The sequence below is a fragment of the Ranitomeya variabilis genome, chromosome 6, assembly GCF_051348905.1.
Source record: "Ranitomeya variabilis isolate aRanVar5 chromosome 6, aRanVar5.hap1, whole genome shotgun sequence".
In the NCBI taxonomy this organism is placed as follows: domain Eukaryota; kingdom Metazoa; phylum Chordata; class Amphibia; order Anura; family Dendrobatidae; genus Ranitomeya; species Ranitomeya variabilis.
The window spans coordinates 199,853,768-199,875,549 of NC_135237.1; the positions used below are offsets into that span (position 1 = coordinate 199,853,768).

Consider the following 21,782-nt stretch of genomic DNA (forward strand, 5'->3'; position numbering starts at 1 on the left):
TTACTACATCACCACACACAGCTCCTCTGACACACAAGTTGCCTATGTGTCCTGCTCATCTTCTTTGCTACCTAGTCACATGACCTAAGAGTGTCACATAGCCTAAAGATCCTGTCAAAGCCTTCCGTATCTACTATGCATAGACTGAAAAAGAGTAGAGTAGGGATCTGATGGTTCCTTTCTCCGCTGTTATGTTATTATGCAACTGTATCTGTATCCAGAGGACTCAGATACTGCTGTACTTGGAACAGCTCCCCAAATTTGGGACAGTGCTACTGGATATGGGATGTTTGAGAGGTATCATATGTTTACATCACCACATTTAAAAACATGTCTCTGCTTTCATGTATATCCAATGCGTTCCCACACTGCTAACAAGCATCACACGGCTCCCTATATACCGTACCTCCAGTGGAACCCAACACCCACAGGTACGCACTGTACATTTGCCGTCTTTTTCAGATGGGTACGCTCAATAAAAAGAATGTAATAATATGCACTGTAATGTAAAAATGACTTGTTATGTATATGTTCAGTCTTTTCATGGTCTTTTAACTGCCTCATGTTTGTAAAGATGTGAAGCAGTTAAAAGAAGTTACCTGACCATTCTTCAGACTCCTTCTGGCTTAAAGCTGCTCAATATTTTATACAGTGCCTTGCGAAAGTATTCGGCCCCCTGGAACTTTTCAACCTTTTCCCACATACCATGCTTCAAACATAAAGATACCAAATGTAAATGTTTGGTGAAGAATCAACAGCAAGTGGAACACAATTCTGAAGTTGAATAAAATTTATTGGTTATTTTAATTTTTGGGGGGAAATTCAAAAACTGAAAAGTGGGGTGTGCAATATTATTCGGCCCCTTTCAGTGCAGCAAACTCAGTCCAGAAGTTCATTGTGGATCTCTGAATGATCCAATGTTGTCCTAAATGCCTAATGATGATAAATATAATCCACCTGTTTGTAATCAAGTCTCCGTATAAATGCACCTGCTGTGTGATAGTCTCAGGGTTCTGTTTGAAGCACAGAGAGCATCATGAAGACCAAGGAACACAACAGGCAGGTCAGGCAGATGCTGTTGTGGAGAAGTTTAAAGCCGGATTTGGATACAAAATGATTTCCAAAAATTTTAAACATCCCAAGGAGCACTGTGCAAGCGATCATATTGAAATGGAAGGAGTATCATACCACTACCAAGACCCGGCCGTCCCTCTAAACTTTCATCTCAAACAAGGAGAAGACTGATCAGAGATGCAGCCAACAGACCCATGATCACTCTGGATGAACTGCAGAGATCTACAGCTGAGGTGGGACAGTCTGTCCAAAGGACAACTGTCATGGTTCTCAATGGCAAGAGACCGTAGTAAAGCATACAAAAGGACTAGCTCTTGGAAGATGGGACCTCAAGCTGACTGTGAGCTAAACCTACCGCACAACTAACAGTGGCCGGGTAGCGTGCCTACGTTTTATCCCTAGACGCCCAGCGCCAGCCGGAGAACTGACTGACCCTAGCAGAGGAAAATACAGACCTGGCTTACCTCTAGAGAAATTTTCCCCAAAAGGCAGACAGTAGCCCCCACATATAATGTCGGTGATTTTAGAGGAAATTGACATACGAAGTATGAAGATAGGTTTAGCAAATTGAGGTCCGCTTACTAGATAGTAGGAAGACAGAAAAGGGAACTACACAGTCAGCTGAAAACCCTTTCAAAACACCATCCTGAAATTACTTTAAGACTCTAATATCAACTCATGACACCAGAGTGGCAATTTCAGCTCACAAGAGCTTCCAGCCTCAGAAATATTCAAACACAGAGAACTGGAACAAAAATGCAAAACAAACTTAGGACTACAAGTCCAACTTAGCTGATAGTAGTCTAGGAGCAGGAACATGCAACAGAAAGGCTTCTGGTAACATTGTTGGCCGGCATAGAAATGACTGAGGAGCAAGGCTAAATAGACAACTCCCACATCCTGATGAAAACAGGTGAACAGAGGCGAAGAAGCACACAAGTTCAGTACCACCAGTGACCACCGGGGGAGCCCAGAAACCAAATTCACAACAGACAACAATCAGTCATACACTACACAAATCTGGCCTTTATGGAAAAGTGGAAAGAAAGCCATTTCTCAAAGACATCCATAACAAGTGAAATTTAAAGTTTGTAACAAGCCACCCGGGAGACACACCAAACATGGAGGAAGGCGCTCTGGTAAGATGAAACCAAAATCGAACTTTTTGGCAACAATGCCAAACGATATGTTTGGCGTAAAGGCAACATAGCTCATCACCCTGAACACGCCATCCCCACTGTCAAACATGGTGGTGGCAGTGTCATGGTTTGGGCCTGCTTTTCTTCAGCAGGGACAGGGAAGATGGTTAAAATTGATGGGAAGATGGATGGAGCCAAACACATGACCATTCTTGAAGAAAACATGTTGGAGTCTGCAAAAGACCTGAGACTGGGACGGAGATTTGTCTTCCAACAAGACAATGATCCCAAGCATAAAGCAAAATCTACAAAGGAATGGTTCACAAATAAACATATCCAGGTGTTAGAATGGCCAAGTCAAAGTCCAGACCTCAATCCAATCTAGAATCTGTGGAAAGGGCTGAAAACTGCTGTTCACAAACGATCTTCATCAACCCTCACTGAGCTCGAGCTGTTTGACACGGAAGAATGGGCAAGAATTTCAGTCTCTCAATGTACAAAACTGATAGAGACATACCTCAATCGACTTGCAGCTGTAATCGCAGCAAAAAGTGGCACAACAAAGTATTAAGTTAAAGGGACCAAATAATATTGCACGGCCCACTTTTCATTTTTTGGATTTCCACAAAAATTTAAAGTAACCACTAAATTTCGTTCAACTTCACAATTTTGTTCCACTTGTTGATTCTTCACCAAAAATTTACATTTGGTAACTTTATGTTTGAAGCATGATATGTGGGAAAAGGTTGAAAAGTTCCAGGGGGCCGAATACTATCGCAAGGCACTGTATGTTGGGGGCCAAGATAGATTTATGGGGAAGGGGGGCAGGACAAGGGACCAGAATGCATATATATGGGGGGGGCAGGTTGCATATATATGGAGCCAGGATGGATAAATGGGAGGGGCAGGACAAGAGACCAGGAAGCATATATATGGGGCGGCCAATACAAGGGTCCAGGAGAGATATATGGTGGGGCAGGACAAGGGATATATGAGGATGTATAGCTGGGGAAGTGGGATGGATATCTGGGGGCCAGGCTGGGGCACATTATAAAATAAAGGGGGACAGGCTGGGTCATATTATAAAATATAGGGGGCCAGGCTGGGGGAGATTATTAAATAAAGGGGGCCAGAATGAGGGACTTAATTACTGTTTGAGGGCCAGAATGACGAACATGCTATATTAGTTCATGGTGACGAGTGGGGAACATAATTTCTTTAGGGTCCAATTAGGGACATTATTACTACTGTAATATAATTCACCTTTTAGGAAACTGTTTTCCATGGAGGGAACAAAAGGGAGGTACTTATACTGTTCAGGGCAGCACTACGTAGCTTTTCTTCTTCATCTGACATAGTGTAGAAGTCAGGGAAAAAGTGTGGAAAGTGCTCTGGAAGCGATGAGCTATTGATGACTGTGTTATTTTTTGCACAGACGAGTCCTGTCTGGAAGAAGTGATGGTGTTCTGTGCTGGTTGAAGAAGAAAAGTGAAAATAAAGGACTTCACCTACAGACATTACTGGTGAGTCAGTGTATTTCATGTACACGCACACTTTATACTATATACTGTGTACAGAGCTCCTGTGTATCATGTCACTGATGATTACTGTATTAAATGTACACTGACACTATACACAGAGCACTTGTGTATAATGTCACTGGGGATCACTGTATTACCTGTTCACTGACAATATATACAGAGCTCCTGTGTATAATATCACTGGTGATCACTGTATTACCTGTACACTGACAATATATACAGATCTCCTGTGTATATTGTCACTGGTGATCCCTGTATTACCTGTACACTGACAATATATACAGAGCTCCTGTGTATAATGTCACTGGTGATCACTGTATTACCTGTACACTGACAATATATACAGAGCTCCTGTGTATAATGCCGTCGGTGATCACTGTATTACCTGTACTCTGACGCTATATACAGAGCTCTTGTGTATAATGTCCTTGGTGATCACTGTATTACCTGTACACTGACACTATACACAGAGTTCCTGTATATAATGTCATCGGTGATCACTGTAGTACCTGTACACTGACATTATATACAGAGCTCCTGTGTATAATGTCACTATTGATCACTGTATTACCTGTACACTGACACTATATACAGAGGTACTGTATATAATGTCACTGGTAGTAATACCAGTGTTATTAGTATTGTGATTTGTATTCATGATCATTAGTGTAGTATTCGGTCACTATGTGGCGGTAATTTGTGGTCTGGTCATGGTGTGTCGGTATTTGTCCCTTGTATGTGGTATTATTTGTCCCTATATGCTGGTAATATGTCATTATTTAGTCACTATGTGATGGTAATATGTGGTCTGGTCATTGTGTGGTAGTATTTGTCCTTTATATGTAGTATTATTCGGTCACTATGTGGTCTGGTCATGGTGTGGTGTTATTTCTTCCTGTATGTGGTGGTATTGGTCTTGGTATAGGGGATTGTGTTGTGTATGGCAGTCATTTGTTCTCTCTGATATTAATTAGGAGAAGATTCTCTATTTCCATTACAAATTAAATACTTGGAACACAGCAGCGGAGATGCACTTACAGGGGATTTCCTGTGGAAAAAAGTAATCACCTTTCCACAGGATAAGTAATAACGTGTTGATTGGTGGGGTCTGACTACTTGAACCAATTCACTTTTTATCCCCATTAGACTGGAGTGGCATGTCCGACTTGACCACTGATACATTCATTCCCCCAGTGCATTGCACTCTAGAAGCCCCAAAGAGAATGAATGGAGCTGTGGTCAGATATCCCACCTGCCACTCCATTTTAAAATGGGGATATGTCCTATCAACGATAAAACTTCCTCATTCTTCCGATCAGTGCAGTTTCTAATGGTCAGACCTAAGCGATCATCTATCCTGTTGAGCCCATGGATAGGTGACATCTTGTTTTAACCAAAGAACCCCATTAATGTAAACTACCGTAATTTTACATCCCAGGTATGGGTGCGCACCGTAGATGTGCAGCAGCCGCCTGTGTTTTACTGCCGATGCTCCACTATAATGATAGGGATAACGACTGACAGATATTTGCATATAGCTGTAGGGTGGGCCCCTAGAGTCCATTCCCCTGGTGGGTCCCAGACATTCCAGTCTGACTCTGGCTACCAAGCATCTCTACAGCCTCCCATTTACCTCTTGTACACTTGTGCATCACTAAAAAGAATCCCACAACTCCCATTGTTGCTGCAGTGCTACCCTAAACTACTAGCAAGCATCCCACAGCTAGCCCTGAACCTATAGTGGCGTGAGTTGCACTAACATTATCTCAAGGCTCCTCTTGTACCTGATGTGCAACAGTACACCAAAAACAGTATCCCCTAGCCTTCCAGGGTATTCTAAACTTTCTCATGCACCTAAAAAGTAATCCAATAATAAGCATCTCTCAGCTCCCCAGGTACCTCCAATGCAACTCCACACCACTTACAACAAGCATCCTACACTTCCCCTGTACCTCCAGAACAACCCCACAATACTAAAAAGCATCACACATCTCACCATGTACCTTCAGTGCAACCCCACACCACCAACAAGCATCCCAAGCTACCCAGGGTTCCTCTAGTGTGAACCCACACTACTACCAAACATCACACAGCTCCCAGCCACCTCCAGTACATCTTTAAACTACTAAAAAGCATCCACAGCCTTTCCTGTATTTACAATACAAAACTAACAAACATCCCACATCTCACCATGTACTTCCAGTGCAATCCCACACCACCAAGCATCCCACATCTGACCATGTACCTCCAGTGCAACCATTAGCATCATACAGTTCCCTAGGTACTTTCATAGCAACCTCACACCACTAATAGAAAGTCAGTAATCACTGCACTCTTGACAAGGAAGAATTTGCTTCAAGTGAACAAGTTTATTTATAGGTGATGAGCGACAAGCAATTGAGACGTTTCGGCCACAACGTGGCCTTGATCAGTGTCGCATAAAAATAGTGTATCAACAATCGTATGCTGTATGTTCCCATCCGGGAGCAGCGATATTTTGAAAAATACGTCCTGATAGAGCCTTGTAAGAAAATATACAAAAGTTGATTTGATTTAGGTGCACCGCATGGGATGTGGACTGTACTGAAGTAATAGAATACTCTGTATTTACTTCAAGAAATTGACAAGTGTAAAAAAGAGGTACTCATCAGATGTACAGGAAAGGAATGCCTCAACGCGTTTCAACGTTTGGGATTATCAGTAGGCCAGGAGACAGCATCTGTTTATCTGGGCCTCCTGATGATCCCAAACGGTGAAACACGTTAAGGCGTTCCTTTCCTGTACATCTGATATGATGAGTACCTCTTTTTTACACTTGTCATTTTCTTGAAGTAAAATGGGACACCGGTTTTTTATCTGTACTGTGTCTACATACTTTAGTTGAAATCAGCCAGCTTCTCACCAAGGTTCTAGCCACTGGCTGGGCCTAACATATGATATTTTTTGGGCCTACAAGTTGGATTTCAGGGACCTTTTAGGGTGAGTCATTGTTGAGGGGGGCGCCATATCCGCTGAACAGTAGGGTGCCAACCCCCGCAGTTAGGCGGGCTTTTCATATCAGCAGGGAACAGCTGTAGTGAGGTATTCTGTTTGTTATGCACTTATGCACTTTCTTTATTATTTTGTCATTCACTTCTTTGCACACTGTCTAAAGACTGCCATGTATTAATCAGCAATTACTGTCCATTTTTCATTTTTCCTGTCATGATCGAATGGTGTTTCACCTGTTGCTCACTGTTTATAGGAGACACACAGGAGCTTTAGGGACAGTCGCCGAGGAGCGGGGGCGCCAATCTCGTGATAATTGTACGGTGTCAACCTCCGCTGACAGGCAGTGCTAATCAGAGTCCATAGTGTGAGGGAAATAATAGCTTAACATGGTTGTCTGTATGTTGATTGTTTTTAAAGTGACTTAAATAATAAGTTTTATTCTCATGATCAATAAGATACAAGGTATTTTCTGGTTTTTCTTGATTTTTGGACCTTGAATTGCATTTTGTTATTGTTTTTTTTTCTGAAACCTATTTAAATTCTGCCTACAAAAGATATTTATTTATTAATAATGGGCAATATTTTTTTTATCAAGTATGATATAGTGGATCTTGGTGACTATTGACAGGGGAATGTTGATTTTCTTTCTGTAACCCTATTTGGATTTAAAAGCAAAAAAAGGGGAGAAGCCAGCACTGCTTATGGTCAGAATGCAATACATAAGGTGCACATGCACATACTAATATCTAACTGTATTTCAAAATGAGACATTTAGCAAACAATTGATCAATTCTTTGAGCCACCCCGCCACTTCACGGCATTCTCATAATGGGGCAGTCCTACTCTACGTTTTTTATATTCGCTGTTTCATTACGGCCTCTAAAAATCAAGACCACATTAAATGCAAGCTGTACCTGAAGCATTTCTGAATCACTCCCATGGTGCCAGAGAGGGCAAGCGCAGATAAAGGTTGACCAGGTCCAGACAGACATTTCAGGTTTAACCCCGACACTGCCCAACCTGTTGTGAATTCCGTTCTTGAACTCCCTCCTGTGGTCATGAATGATACTTCGGCGAGTTCTGTCCATGGACTCCCTCTGGTGGCTGTGAGTGGAACTGCTGGTTCTGAAGTTGCTTCCTCAGCTGCCCTCGTTTGCGGCTGGGTTGGCTTCTCTATTTAACTCCACTCAGATCATTACTCCATGCCAGCCCAATGTATTAGCACTGGTTCAGATCTCTCTCGGATCTTTCTGATGACCTGTCTACTCCAGCAGAAGCTAAGTCCCTGCTAGTTCATTTGTTGTTCATTGTGTACTGAATATATTTCTTAGTACTTGCTAAGTTCTAGTCCAGCTTGCTAACATGATATTGCCTTGCTAGCTGGAAGCTCTGGGTTGCAGAGTGGCACCTCCGCACCATGAGTCGGTGCGGGGGTCTTTTTGCACACTCTGCGTGGCTTTTTGTAGTTTTTTGTGCTGACCGCATAGATCCCTTTCCTATCCCTCAGTCTATCTAGTAAGTCTGGCCTCCTTTGCTGAAACCTGTTTCATCCCTGTGTTTGTGACTTTCCTCTTAACTCACAGTTAATATATGTGGGGGGCTGCCTTTACCTTTGGGGAATTTTCTCTGAGGCAAGGTAAGGCTTATTTTCCTATCTTTAGGGGTAGTTAGCTCTTAGGCTGTGAAGAGGCGTCTAGGGAGAGTTAGGTACGCTCCACAGCTATTTCTAGTGTGTGTTATAGGATTAGGATTTGCGGTCAGCAGAGTTCCCACTTCCCAGAGCTCGTCCTGTCTTCTAGTTTAACCATCAGGTAATTCCAGGTGCACCTAACCACCAGGTCCATAACAGTACAGCTGGCCCACAAAGTGTTAATGCATCTCAATAGAGGGATAAGAGAAGTTCTGAGACCATTTTTTTTTTCCTCTGCAGTGTGTTTTGTCTTTCTTTTCCCCTTAACCTCTGGGTGGTTCAGGACTCAGGTGTAGATATGGACATTCAAGGTCTGTCCTCTTGTGTTGATCACCTCACTGCGAGGGTACAAAGCATTCAAGATTATGTAGTTCAGAATCCTATGTTAGAGCCTAGAATTCCAATTCCTGATTTGTTTTTTGGAGATAGATCTACATTTCTGAATTTCAAAAATAATTGTAGACTGTTTCTTGCTTTGAAACCCCGCTCCTCTGGTGACCCCATTCAGCAAGTAAAAATCATTATTTCTTTGTTACATGGCGACCCACAAGACTGGGCATTCTCCCTTGCGCCAGGAGATCCTGCATTGCTTAATGTAGATGCGTTTTTTCTGGCGCTTGGATTGCTTTATGACGAACCTAACTCTGTGGATCAGGCAGAGAAAATCTTGCTAGCTTTGTGTCAAGGTCAGGATGAAGCGGAGGTATATTGCCAGAAGTTTAGAAAGTGGTCTGTGCTTACTCAATGGAATGAGTGCGCCCTTGCAGCAATTTTCAGAAAAGGTCTTTCTGAAGCCCTTAAGGATGTTATGGTGGGGTTTCCCACACCTGCTGGTCTGAATGAATCAATGTCCTTGGCCATTCAGATTGATCGGCGCTTGCGTGAACGCAAGGTTGTGCGCCATTTGGCGGTGTCCTCTGAGCAGAGGCCTGAGCCTATGCAATGTGATAGGACTTTGACCAGAGCTGAACGGCAAGAACACAGACGTCAGAATGGGCTGTGTTTTTACTGTGGTGACCCCACTCATGCTATCTCTGATTGTCCTAAGCGCACTAAGCGGTTCGCTAGGTCCGTCACCATTGGTACTGTACAGCCTAAATTTCTTTTGTCCGTTACTCTGATTTGCTCTTTGTCATCCTACTCTGTTATGGCATTTGTGCACTCAGGCGCTGCCCTGAATTTGATGGACTTGGAGTTTGCCAGGCGCTGTGGTTTTTTCTTGGAGCCCTTGCAGTATCCAATTCCATTAAGGGGAATTGATGCTACGCCTTTGGCCAAGAATAAGCCTCAGTACTGGACTCAGTTGACCATGTGCATGGCTCCTGCACATCAGGAAGATGTTCGCTTTTTGGTGTTGCATAATTTGCATGATGTGGTCGTGTTGGGTTTGCCATGGCTACAGGTCCATAATCCAGTATTGGATTGGAAATCAATGTCTGTGTCCAGTTGGGGTTGTCAAGGGGTACATGGTGACGTTCCGTTGTTGTCAATTTCTCCTTCTACTCCTTCTGAAGTCCCTGAGTTTTTGTCGGATTACCGAGATGTATTTGATGAGCCCAAATCCAGTGCCCTACCTCCTCATAGGGATTGTGATTGTGCTATTAATTTGATTCCTGGTAGTAAATTTCCTAAGGGACTACTTTTCAATTTATCTGTGCCGGAACACGCCGCTATGCGGAGTTATATAAAGGAGTCCTTGGAGAAAGGGCATATTCGCCCGTAGTCGTCACCGTTGGGAGCAGGGTTCTTTTTTGTGGCCAAGAAGGATGGTTCTCTGAGACCTTGTATAGATTACCGCCTTCTCAATAAAATCACGGTCAAATTTCAGTACCCTTTGCCTCTACTGTCTGATTTGTTTGCTCGGATTAAGGGGGCTAGTTGGTTCACCAAGATAGATCTTCGAGGGGCGTATAATCTGATGCGTATTAAACAGGGCGATGAATGTAAAACAGCATTTAATACGCCCGAGGGCCATTTTGAGTACCTGGTGATGCCATTCGGGCTTTCTAATGCTCCATCTGTGTTTCAGTCCTTTATGCATGACATCTTCCGAAAGTATTTGGATAGATTCATTATTGTATATTTTGATGATATTTTGGTCTTTTCGCATGATTGGGAGTCTCATGTGAAGCAGGTCAGAATGGTGTTCCAGGTTCTTTGTGCTAATTCTTTGTGAAGGGGTCTAAATGTCTCTTCAGAGTTCAGAAGGTTTCCTTTTTGGGTTTCATTTTTTCCCCTTCTACTATCGAGATGGATCCTGTTAAAGTTCAGGCCATTTATGATTGGACTCAGCCTACATCTGTGAAGAGCCTTCAGAAATTCTTGGGATTTGCTAATTTTTACCGTCGCTTCATCGCTAATTTTTCTAGTGTTGTTAAACCGTTGACTGATTTGACCAAGAAAGGTGCTGATGTGGTGAATTGGTCCTCTGCGGCCGTTGAGGCTTTTCGGGAGTTGAAACGTCGTTTCTCTTCGGCCCCTGTGTTGTGTCAGCCAGATGTTTCGCTCCCTTTTCAGGTCGAGGTTGATGCTTCTGAGATTGGAGCAGGGGCTGTTTTGTCTCAAAGATCTTCTGATGGCTCTGTGATGAAGCCATGTGCTTTCTTTTCTAGAAAGTTTTCGCCTGCTGAGCGTAATTATGATGTTGGCAATCGGGAGTTGTTGGCTATGAAGTGGGCGTTCGAGGAGTGTCGACATTGGCTTGAGGGAGCCAAGCATCGCGTAGTGGTCTTAACAGATCACAAAAATCTGACTTATCTCGAGTCTGCTAAGCGGTTGAATCCTAGACAGGCTCGATGGTCGCTGTTTTTCTCCCGTTTCAATTTTGTGGTTTCATACCTTCCGGGTAAGAATGTGAAGGCCGATGCCCTTTCAAGGAGTTTTGTGCCTGATTCCCTGGGAGTTCCTGAGCCGGCTGGTATTCTCCAAGAGGGGGTAGTTCTGTCTGCCATCTCACCTGATTTGCGGCGGGCGCTGCAGGAGTTTCAGGCTGAAAGACCTGACCGTTGTCCAGCAGAAAAACTGTTTGTCCCTGATAGATGGACTAGTAGAGTTATCTCTGAGGTTCATTGTTCGGTGTTGGCTGGTCATCCTGGGATTTTTGGTACCAGAGATTTGGTGGCTAGGTCCTTTTGGTGGCCTTCCTTGTCACGGGATGTGCGTTCTTTTGTGCAGTCTTGTGGGACTTGTGCTCGGGCCAAGCCCTGCTGTTCTCGTGCCAGTGGGTTACTTTTGCCCTTGCCAGTCCCGAAAAGGCCTTGGACGCATGCTTCCATGGATTTTATTTCAGATTTCCCTGTCTCTCAAAGGATGTCGGTCATCTGGGTGGTTTGTGATCGCTTCTCTAAGATGGTCCATTTGGTACCCTTGCCTAAATTACCTTCCTCCTCTGATTTGGTTCCACTATTTTTCCAGCATGTGGTTCGTTTGCATGGCATTCCGGAGAACATCGTGTCGGACAGAGGTTCCCAGTTTGTTTCAAGGTTTTGGCGGTCCTTTTGTGCTAAGATGGGCATTGATTTGTCTTTCTCTTCGGCTTTCCATCCTCAGACAAATGGCCAAACCAAACGAACTAATCAGACTTTGGAGACCTATCTGAGATGCTTTGTTTCTGCTGATCAGGATGATTGGGTGACCTTCTTGCCATTGGCTGAGTTCGCCCTTAATAATCGGGCCGTTTCGGCTACCTTGGTTTCGCCTTTTTTTTGTAATTCTGGTTTTCATCCTCGTTTTTCTTCAGGGCAGGTTGAGCCTTCGGACTGTCCTGGTGTGGATTCTGTGGTGGACAGGTTGCAGCAAATTTGGACTCATGTAGTGGACAAATTGACATTGTCCCAGGAGAAGGCTCAACATTTCGCCAACCGCCGTCGCTGTGTTGGTCCCCGACTTCCTGTTGGGGATTTGGTTTGGTTGTCGTCTCGTCATGTCCCTATGAAGGTTTCTTCTCCTAAGTTTAAGCCTCGTTTCATTGGTCCTTATAAGATTTCTGAAATTCTCAATCCTGTGTCATTTCGTTTGGCCCTTCCAGCTTCTTTTGCCATCCATAATGTGTTCCATAGGTCGTTGTTGCGGAGATATGTGGCGCCTATGGTTCCCTCCGTTGACCCTCCTGCTCCGGTGTTGGTCGAGGGGGAGTTGGAGTATGTGGTGGAGAAGATTTTGGATTCTCGTATTTCGAGACGGAAACTTCAGTACCTGGTCAAATGGAAGGGCTATGGTCAGGAGGATAATTCCTGGGTTTTTGCCTCCGATGTCCATGCGGCCGAGTTGGTTCGTGCCTTTCATTTGGCTCGTCCTGATCGGCCTGGGGGCTCTGGTGAGGGTTCGGTGACCCCTCCTCAAGGGGGGGGTACTGTTGTGAATTCCGTTCTTGAACTCCCTCCTGTGGTCATAAATGATACTTCGGTGAGTTCTGTCCATGGACTCCCTCTGGTGGCTGTGAGTGGAACTGCTGGTTCTGAAGTTGCTTCCTCAGCTGCCCTCGTTTGCGGCTGGGTTGGCTTCTCTATTTAACTCCACTCAGATCGTTACTCCATGCCAGCCCAATGTATTAGCACTGGTTCAGATCTCTCTCTCGGATCTTTCTGATGACCTGTCTACTCCAGCAGAAGCTAAGTCCCTGCTAGTTCATTTGTTGTTCATTGTGTACTGAATATATTTCTTAGTACTTGCTAAGTTCTAGTCCAGCTTGCTAACATGATATTGCCTTGCTAGCTGGAAGCTCTGGGTTGCAGAGTGGCACCTCCGCACCGTGAGTCAGTGCGGGGGTCTTTTTGCACACTCTGCGTGGCTTTTTGTAGTTTTTTGTGCTGACCGCATAGATCCCTTTCCTATCCCTCAGTCTATCTAGTAAGTCTGGCCTCCTTTGCTGAAACCTGTTTCATCCCTGTGTTTGTGACTTTCCTCTTAACTCACAGTTAATATATGTGGGGGGCTGCCTTTACCTTTGGGGAATTTTCTCTGAGGCAAGGTAAGGCTTATTTTCCTATCTTTAGGGGTAGTTAGCTCTTAGGCTGTGAAGAGGCGTCTAGGGAGAGTTAGGTATTTCTAGTGTGTGTGTTATAGGATTAGGATTTGCGGTCAGCAGAGTTCCCACTTCCCAGAGCTCGTCCTGTCTTCTAGTTTAACCATCAGGTCATTCCAGGTGCACCTAACCACCAGGTCCATAACACCAACCAGCACCACGGATAAAGGGTGAGACAGGCTGAGACACAGGTGCACAATTAAACAGAGCCTAGGGCAGGGCTGCGCTTGCCCTCTCTGGCACCATGGGAGTGATTCAGAAATGCTTTAGGTACAGCTTGCATTTAATGTGGTCTTGCTTTTTAGGAGGCCTTTATGGCACAACGAATATAAAAAACTTAGAGTAGGACTGCCCCATTATGAGAATGCTGTGACGTGGCGGGGTAGCTCAAAGAATTGATCAATTGTTTGCTAAATGTCTCATTTTGAAATACAGTTAGACAATAGTATATGCATGTGCACCTTATGTATTGTGTTCTGACCATAAGCAGTGCTGGCTTCTCCCCTCTTTTCCTATTTGGATTTGGTTGATTATTCATCTAATAGTACTGTGATTTGTGAAAATCTTGCTATTCATTGTACCCAGCATTTATTTGGGATTTTTGCACCATCTTATAATCAAGGTTATTAACATACATTTTTACTTTATTTGTCACAGCCTCCTTTCATTTTTATTACACCTTCTTCAACATTGCACTATTCATTCATATTCATTTTCACTTCAACACATCTCACATTTTCTCATTTTTCTTCAATCACACTTAGGCTACGTTCACATTTGCGGTCAGCGCCGCAGCGTCGGGCGCCGCAGCGTCGCCGCATGCGTCATGCGCCCCTATATTTAACATGGGGGCGCATGGACATGCGTTGTGCTGCGTTTTGCGCCGCATGGCCGCAAGCGTTGGACGCAAGAAACGCTTCAAGTTGCATTTTTTTTGCGTCCAACTTTCGGCCAAAAAGGACGCATGCGGCGCAAAACGCAGCGTTTTAGCGTGCGTTTTGCCGCGTTTTTGTTTGCGTTGTGCGCTGCGGCGCCGACGCTGCGGCGCACAACGCAAATGTGAACGTAGCCTTAGTGCCTTTATTAGGCATTTACATTTAGTATGATCTATTTGAGCTTCTTCTTCACATTTTTTGACATTTTTTAATTATTACGTTTAGTACCCTTATTAGACATTTTGCTTCTTATCTCACACATTTGACAAAGATCTAGTCTATATTTTATTGATATATAGGTTTCAGATTTTATACAACAGTATGCACTTCGAACTTTGGACTGCTTCATTCTTTTTTTCTACTTACCCAGTCCTATTTACTGATCCCTGCAACTTTCCGTACTGAGGAGATGAAATGTTTCTAGCCCTGGTGCGCACGTGGAACTTGCGTCTCACTGACGGCGAGTGGCCCAACTGCACGTCTGTGCAACCCAGTCTCCATGATGGCTTTGGTCTGCTTGCATTCCACGGGGCCCAAACCGGAGTGTCATTAATATGACACGTTTATTACGCAAATGCAGTGCAATGGGTACGGAGCCATCCTTTTCTGGATCAACCACTTGATCATTACATTTCCGATCACATGACCCACACACACTCCTCTCACTGAATATTTCTATATGCTGGCTAGTCCTATATAATCATGTCCACCTCCTCCCCAACACACGCCTCCTGAAGAAGTCCTAACCAAACATGCAGGGGTGGCAGGGATACCATAACCAACACTGATATATACATGTAAGTTTTTTTAAATTTTGTTTTCTATGTGCCCTTTTCTTGCTTACATTGAGAAAAGTTTACCTGTGTATTAATGCATTGTATAGGGGCTCTAACAATTTACACACTTATTGTTACATGCATTTTACTACTATCTAATTTATCCTCAAGGTTCCCTGCAGCAGTGTCTAGCAGCATATGGTGCCATATATATTTTTTCTATATTTTCTGCCATTTTTAAATTGTTCTAATAAAAAATACTGTTGTATAGGCATATATACTCTCAGGGTTTTTCGTACCCTTTTGCTTTAATATTGACTAGTTTGAGTTTTGACGGTTTATGCACTTTATACTATGGGTGGCTTGTATAGAGATTTAGCCAGTACCAGCATAGTGAGCACAGTCTGCCCCGCCGGTAGTGTCACTGTGGCTGTGGGGGTATCATATTGCTGAGGCAAAGGGTAACTTCTGAATTTGGCTAACTCGCACGAGCTGCAGGAATTTCTTCTTGCTGGCTTGGTTTCTGTCTGGGCTATCATCCAGGAACTGCCTATGTCATTCAACATGTTCATCCCCAGGGTTACGATCGGTCGTCTCCTCTGGAGACCTTTACCATAGCTATCCCTCTTCAGCCCAGCTCTTTTCCGCAAACCTGTACAGACATCCATACTACTCCAGCCAATAAAATAGGCAGCTGGTTGGCCGCCACTAGTCAAATGATTTTTTTTTCATGGAGCGGAAAACTTCGGTTAAGTGAATCTAAAAGTATTTTTCAGGCATTGTGGTCACCTGGGTCCATGTGTCTATCAAGTCACTGATACGATGCCCATTAAATTCAGCTCAGGTAATTGGTGTCTCAGAGACAACATCTTCCGAGTCTTCATCTCTTCCTTCTGGGGCTCATACCCAATGGTGTGCTCCTCAACTGTGTGGTGTGTTAGTTTAACAGGCTCCCCTTTCTCAGTCTCTTCCGGTTTGGACAGTCTCGTGATATATGTTACCTTCCACCGCAGGTCAAGCATTCTGGAACATGTTCCACTGATGGGTTTGCTTATGCGGCAGGTCAGGGCCGTGGGAAGTGACTTTCCCGCTCCGACGTTCCTTCACATTGGGCAGTGGGGACAGGTGTGGCAACGCTAGTGGCAGTCCCCTTGATACTATACAACTTGTTTTGGATATCATGTATTTCCTGGCATAGCACCTCGGCCCAGCCAGGCTCTGTTTTTTTGGCCCGTGGGTAGCTATTTTTGGCTCCACACTGTACCCGTTAAAATAGGGGCTTCATGTTCTAGGACCCGGGCCTCAGCCCCTACCACTAGCAAGCTCAGATCCAGGTTCAGATATATGGTGCTCCTTTAAGGCCTGTCTCAGGTAAGGGTTCCTCAGTCCAGCAACCAGTTGATCCCGCAGTACTTCATCTAATGGTGCCAGTCCTCAGGACCCATCTTGGGTCTTCTTCCTGCAGCGCATTTACATACTGGGCTACAGTCTCACTCTCCCGTTGGACCCATAGAAACAAACGCATTCGGAGGTGCCCTAAGTCTGTAATGTCACTGTGCATGTCCTCTAAAATTTTAATCACTTTGTTCACAGTGTCACGGTCTCTCAGTTGGCGGTTCATAAGTATCTGTAAGGCTTCTCCGTCGAGGGTCAAAAGGGATAACCTTGCTTGTACGTCGAAGGTCAGGGGGGGTACACGCGCAGCATGGTCCTCTGTCTCTCTACCTAATCCCACCCATCCTAAACATGGAGATAGTCATCAAAACCGCAGATAAGGGTGGTGGTATAGTGGTGCAGGACCGAGGTGACTATATCAAAGAAGCCTATAACATTTTGTCTGACCATGAGTTCTATTCCAAAATAATCAATGAACCTTTTTCTGAAATGCAAAAAGTTTACAATTCCATGATTAAGGATGCCTTTGACAGTGGGGTCTTAAATGAGAATGAGTACAAGTATCTTACTATAATAAATCCAAGTGTACCATTTATGTATCATATTCCCAAAATTCACAAGAGTCTTAAAAATCCCCCTGGTCGCCCCATTATCTCGGGTATTGGTTGCCTAACTTCAAATCTATCCAGTTATATAGATAGCATCAAGCAGTTACATGTTATCCAATTGAGGAGCTACATTAAGGATTCTGCACATGCAATTAAACTCATTAGAAATATAAAATGGAAAGATAGTTATATATTTGTTACAGTTGATGTGTGCTCCCTATATACAAATATCAAACATGAAATTGGACTTGCAAGTATGAAATCATTTATGGATACAGATCCCAGATTATTGGATAAACAAAAACAGTTTTTAATGTCAGGAATGGAGTTCATTTTAAAAAATAATTATTTTACTTTTTTGGGTGAACTGTACCACCAGACACGTGGTGCAGCGATGGGATCTCGGGTAGCGCCTACATATGCTAATTTATTTATGGGTCACTTTGAGAATTCTTTTATCTATAATAGTGGTTTTATTGATTGCATTGTTTTTTATGGACGTTATATTGATGATCTTGTTTTTATTTGGGACACAACTTTTAAACCTCCAGAATATTTAATGTCAGAGCTCAATAACAACCCCTGGGGTCTTGAGTTTACTTCTGTTTTTAACAAAACTGCCATTGACTATCTAGATGTGACATTTTTCATTGTGGATGGAAAGATTCATACAAAAAACTTTTTTTAAAAAGTAGATAGTAACAGCTATGTCCATTACAATAGCTACCATCTTGACAAATGGCTCTGTAACATTCCAAAAAGCCAGTTTGTGCGTATTAGGAAAAATTGTTCTTCTGATAGTGATTTTAAGGACCAATCTGAGATTTTAAAAAATAAGTTTTTAGCACAAAAATACTCCAGAGAGTTGGTGAATAGAGCACTTGAGCATGTTTATAAAAATTTCAATCAAGATTTGTTACTAAAAAAAGAAAAAGCTGACCCTGCAGCCAGCCCAGAAGAATACACCTGCAGTTTTGTAACCACATTCAGCACAGACCACAAATTCATTAAAAAAATCCATCAATGAGTTGTGGCACATAGTAAGAGAGGATAAGATACTAGGTAAGCTGGTGCCACAACATCCTAAAATTATTTTTAGGAGAGCACCCAGCTTGAAAAATAAACTGGCACCTAGCAGACTCCCTGATATTTTAAAAAAATCACCTTCTTTACTAAAACCAGGTATATTCAAATGCTCTCACAAGAAATGTTTGTGCTGTGGTATCATAGCACATACCAGTACAGCATTTAAACACTCCTCTTTTCCTCACCCTTTTCCAATCAGTCACCATTTCACCTGCACCACCTCCTATGTTATTTATATTATTACTTGTCCGTGCAACAAGATATATGTTGGCAGGACCACACAACCACTTCACCTCCGTATGAATTCTCATCGACACAATATTAAAATAGGTTATCTCAAACATGGTCTTTCCAAACACTTCAGCATCTCACATAATAGTAATCCTTCACTATTTCATGTTCACCCCATTGATCACGTTCCTGCACATGTCCCTAATCGCACACAGTCACTTAATAAGAAAGAGGTTTTTTGGATATATACCTTGAATTCTCTGGAGCCTGATGGGCTAAATGTAATATCAGACCTATTGTGACTGAATAAATTCTCTAATTGAAGTGTGGTTCCTATCATTAAGCCTCACTCCAAATAACAACTTTTCTTTGTGTCCCATGGGATGGTTCTAGTACCACTCATGTTGTAACAATTTTAATATTTTTATAACTATATATAATTTATAATAAATATAACACCATGTAATTTTTTAAGTAATTTATAACGGCATATATTGTTCTTTTTGCAATATTTTGCTTTTTTGCCCATAAGAACATTTTAGATTTTTTCATCTCCACAAGAGAAATTGATAAGGAACTTACCAGTATTCTGTGGCGCAAGGACTAGAATAGCTTAAACAATATAATTCTATACAGAGTTCCCCGGTTCGAACAACCCAGTAGGTTACTTATTTTTTTCAGGGCCTATTTACATTTTTAAATTTTATATTTTAAATTTATTTTTTATTTATATCAATTAATGCTCCTAGGTTATAAATAATAAAGAATAATGTTTTTATATGTTATTAAATATGTGTTTTATTAGGTGTTTATGTATCATTGTACAAGGGCCTTGGGGCCCCTCCCCTTCCTTTTTGTATAAATATACCCCATATTTGTGTTTTGTACTATATGCCCTGAAGAAGAGAGCAAGATAGCTCTTGAAACGCGTAGGCTTCAATAAACCACCTTAAATCTACCTCGTGTGCGCGGTCTTCAGTTCGCCTAAGACTATTACCTCCAGCATCCCTTTGGATTCTTGTGGAGACCTGCTGCTACGATTATGCCTTCTTGGGAGTTGTGACCCAGGTTCACAACACCAATAGGTGAGCACATTCCCTACAAAGGACTGTATGTGTGTTTTTTAAACAGTGTGACACATTGGGGGCGCCTTGTCTTTTCTCTTTTCACCTAATCCCACAGTGATACACTGCTTTCTGTTAACTTTTCAATGTTGCTGAATATAGCCCCCCAGGAGTATATATTTCTCCTGGTGTGCTTGGTCACTGACTGATTTGCTATCTCTGCACTTGAGTGTTGCATCCTGCCAACTACACCAAATGTAAGCAGGTGACTGGATGCAATGCACAGATGAGAACAAGGCAGGAAAAGACAACAAACTATTACTTCCGGTATGGCGAAAATTTGTGGAACTGGGGAAATGGTTTAACAATAGAAAAGCAACACAAACACAAGTGGGTTATACAATGCAGAACATACAATAAGTCTTAAAGTACAATTAGAATAATCAGAGAAGTCTCTTAAAGGATTATACTGGTGTCTCACTGACAGAGTTGGTACACCCATTCCTGGGAGAGCTGCTACTCTAGCTCCTCTTGACACAATGGCCCTAACGGGAGTCATCAGGTATTCCCGCCAGGTCACAAGACCTCCTAATGAAGTCTATCAAGGAACACTGAGCCTCTATTCACCCAGATGACCTCCATCCCATGTGTTGTCCTAGCCCAGGCCAATCCCCGTACCATATATTAGTACATTAAGTGATGGCCCGTCTCACTCGTTTTCCCCTAGCACTGCAGGAATCTTCCTCCCCGGTCAAAGTCTCCTGTTGAATCTATGGTGCTTGAGCAACGGTGTGTTTTTCCTAGGCCTGTGGGAATGAGGGCTGGGCTCCAGCTCACAACTGGCATTGTCTGGCCTCTGAATCTTGACTGGCATAGATGGGGGAGTCAGACGTTGAATGGCGCAGTCTGAGCTCTGGGTCTTGACCGGAGTAGATCTGATTCTTATAACTTGTCCAGCATAATCTGGTCTTTGGATTTCACTGGGCATTGTTTGGGCTCCATCTGACAGTGGACTGTACCCTGCTGGTGCATGCTTTCCACTCAGGCCTCTCACTCTGGCTTCATCGTTATCCCTGTGCTCTCTGGAATCACTGGTTCACTGGTGACTGGTAGAAGCGCCACTGCAGCGAGAAACGGCTGTCGTCCATTCCACTCCTGCTCCCATCCTCCCGACGCCGATGTTTTAAAATATTGGAATAAAGAAGTTTTTTAACCGGTGAGTGCCATCCATTCCTTTCAATTTTTGTATCCATTGTGGCTATTTTCTTTGGAGTGGCACCCCAGCTCACGGAGCACTTACTGCTGTATACATGCTTGCAGCATCAGTTCATGCAATTACCTGTGCACTGAGTGTGCTTCCCTGCTGTGCGGATTAACACTTTGTTGGAGCTAAATAAAAATGATTATTATTATCCCTGGTCACATCCGCAACTCTCATTCCCTTGGCGCCAAATCATGCTGCGGTTTGAGAACAAAGCTCGAGGATATAAACTTCCTGAGCTCCAAAGGCATCTGATCTGGTGCCGCACTTGCATTCATCCTACCTGCAACTCTTAAGGTGCTTGTTAGTCCCGCATGGTGGCAGCCTTCCAGCACAAACGACACATCATGCAGGGGCTATTCATAAGTACTATTGCCTCCTCTTACAGATACTCACTCGGCTAATTCATGATGGGCTTTTGCATGCTTTAAAGGGAACCGGTCACCCCGTTTTTTCCGTATGAGATAAAAATACTGTTAAATAGGGCCTGAGCTGTGCATTACAATAGTGTATTTTGTGGACCCCGATTCCCCACCTATGCTGCCAAAATACGTTACCAAAGTAGCCGTTTTCGCCTGTCAATCAGGCTGGTCTGGTCAGATGGGCGTGGTGTCTTCCCCCAGATCTTGCTTAGCTTTCCGTTGGTGGCGTAGTGGTTTGCGCATGCCCAAGGTCCCGAATCCACTGCACAGGGGAGTGAAAAGAGCGCAATGTACGCTATTTCCCTGGTGATCTGTGGGGGCGGCCATCTTCCTTTGGCCACGCGTGCGCAGATGGAGCGCTCTGCCACCCGCGGCTTCAGGAAAATGGCCGCGGGATGCCGCGTGTGCGCAGATGGAGATCGCGGCGGCCATTTTCCTGAAGCAGAGTTCGCATCTCTTGTAATGCACAGCTCAGGCCCTATTTAACAGTATTTTTATCTCATACGGAAAAAACGGGGTGACAGGTTCCCTTTAAACCACACTCAC

The 21,782-nt window shown here is 43.5% G+C and overlaps 1 long non-coding RNA gene across 1 annotated transcript in view; it reads left to right on the forward strand.

Annotated features, from left to right (window-relative positions):
- Positions 1–3,643: 3,643 nt before the first annotated feature.
- The window catches only part of LOC143781060 (uncharacterized), a 94,836-nt gene continuing 76,697 nt past the window's right edge, over positions 3,644–21,782 (forward strand). Inside the window, exon 1 of the long non-coding RNA XR_013216524.1 lies at positions 3,644–3,736. This is a non-coding gene — a long non-coding RNA (uncharacterized LOC143781060). The remainder of the gene's footprint in view (positions 3,737–21,782) is intronic.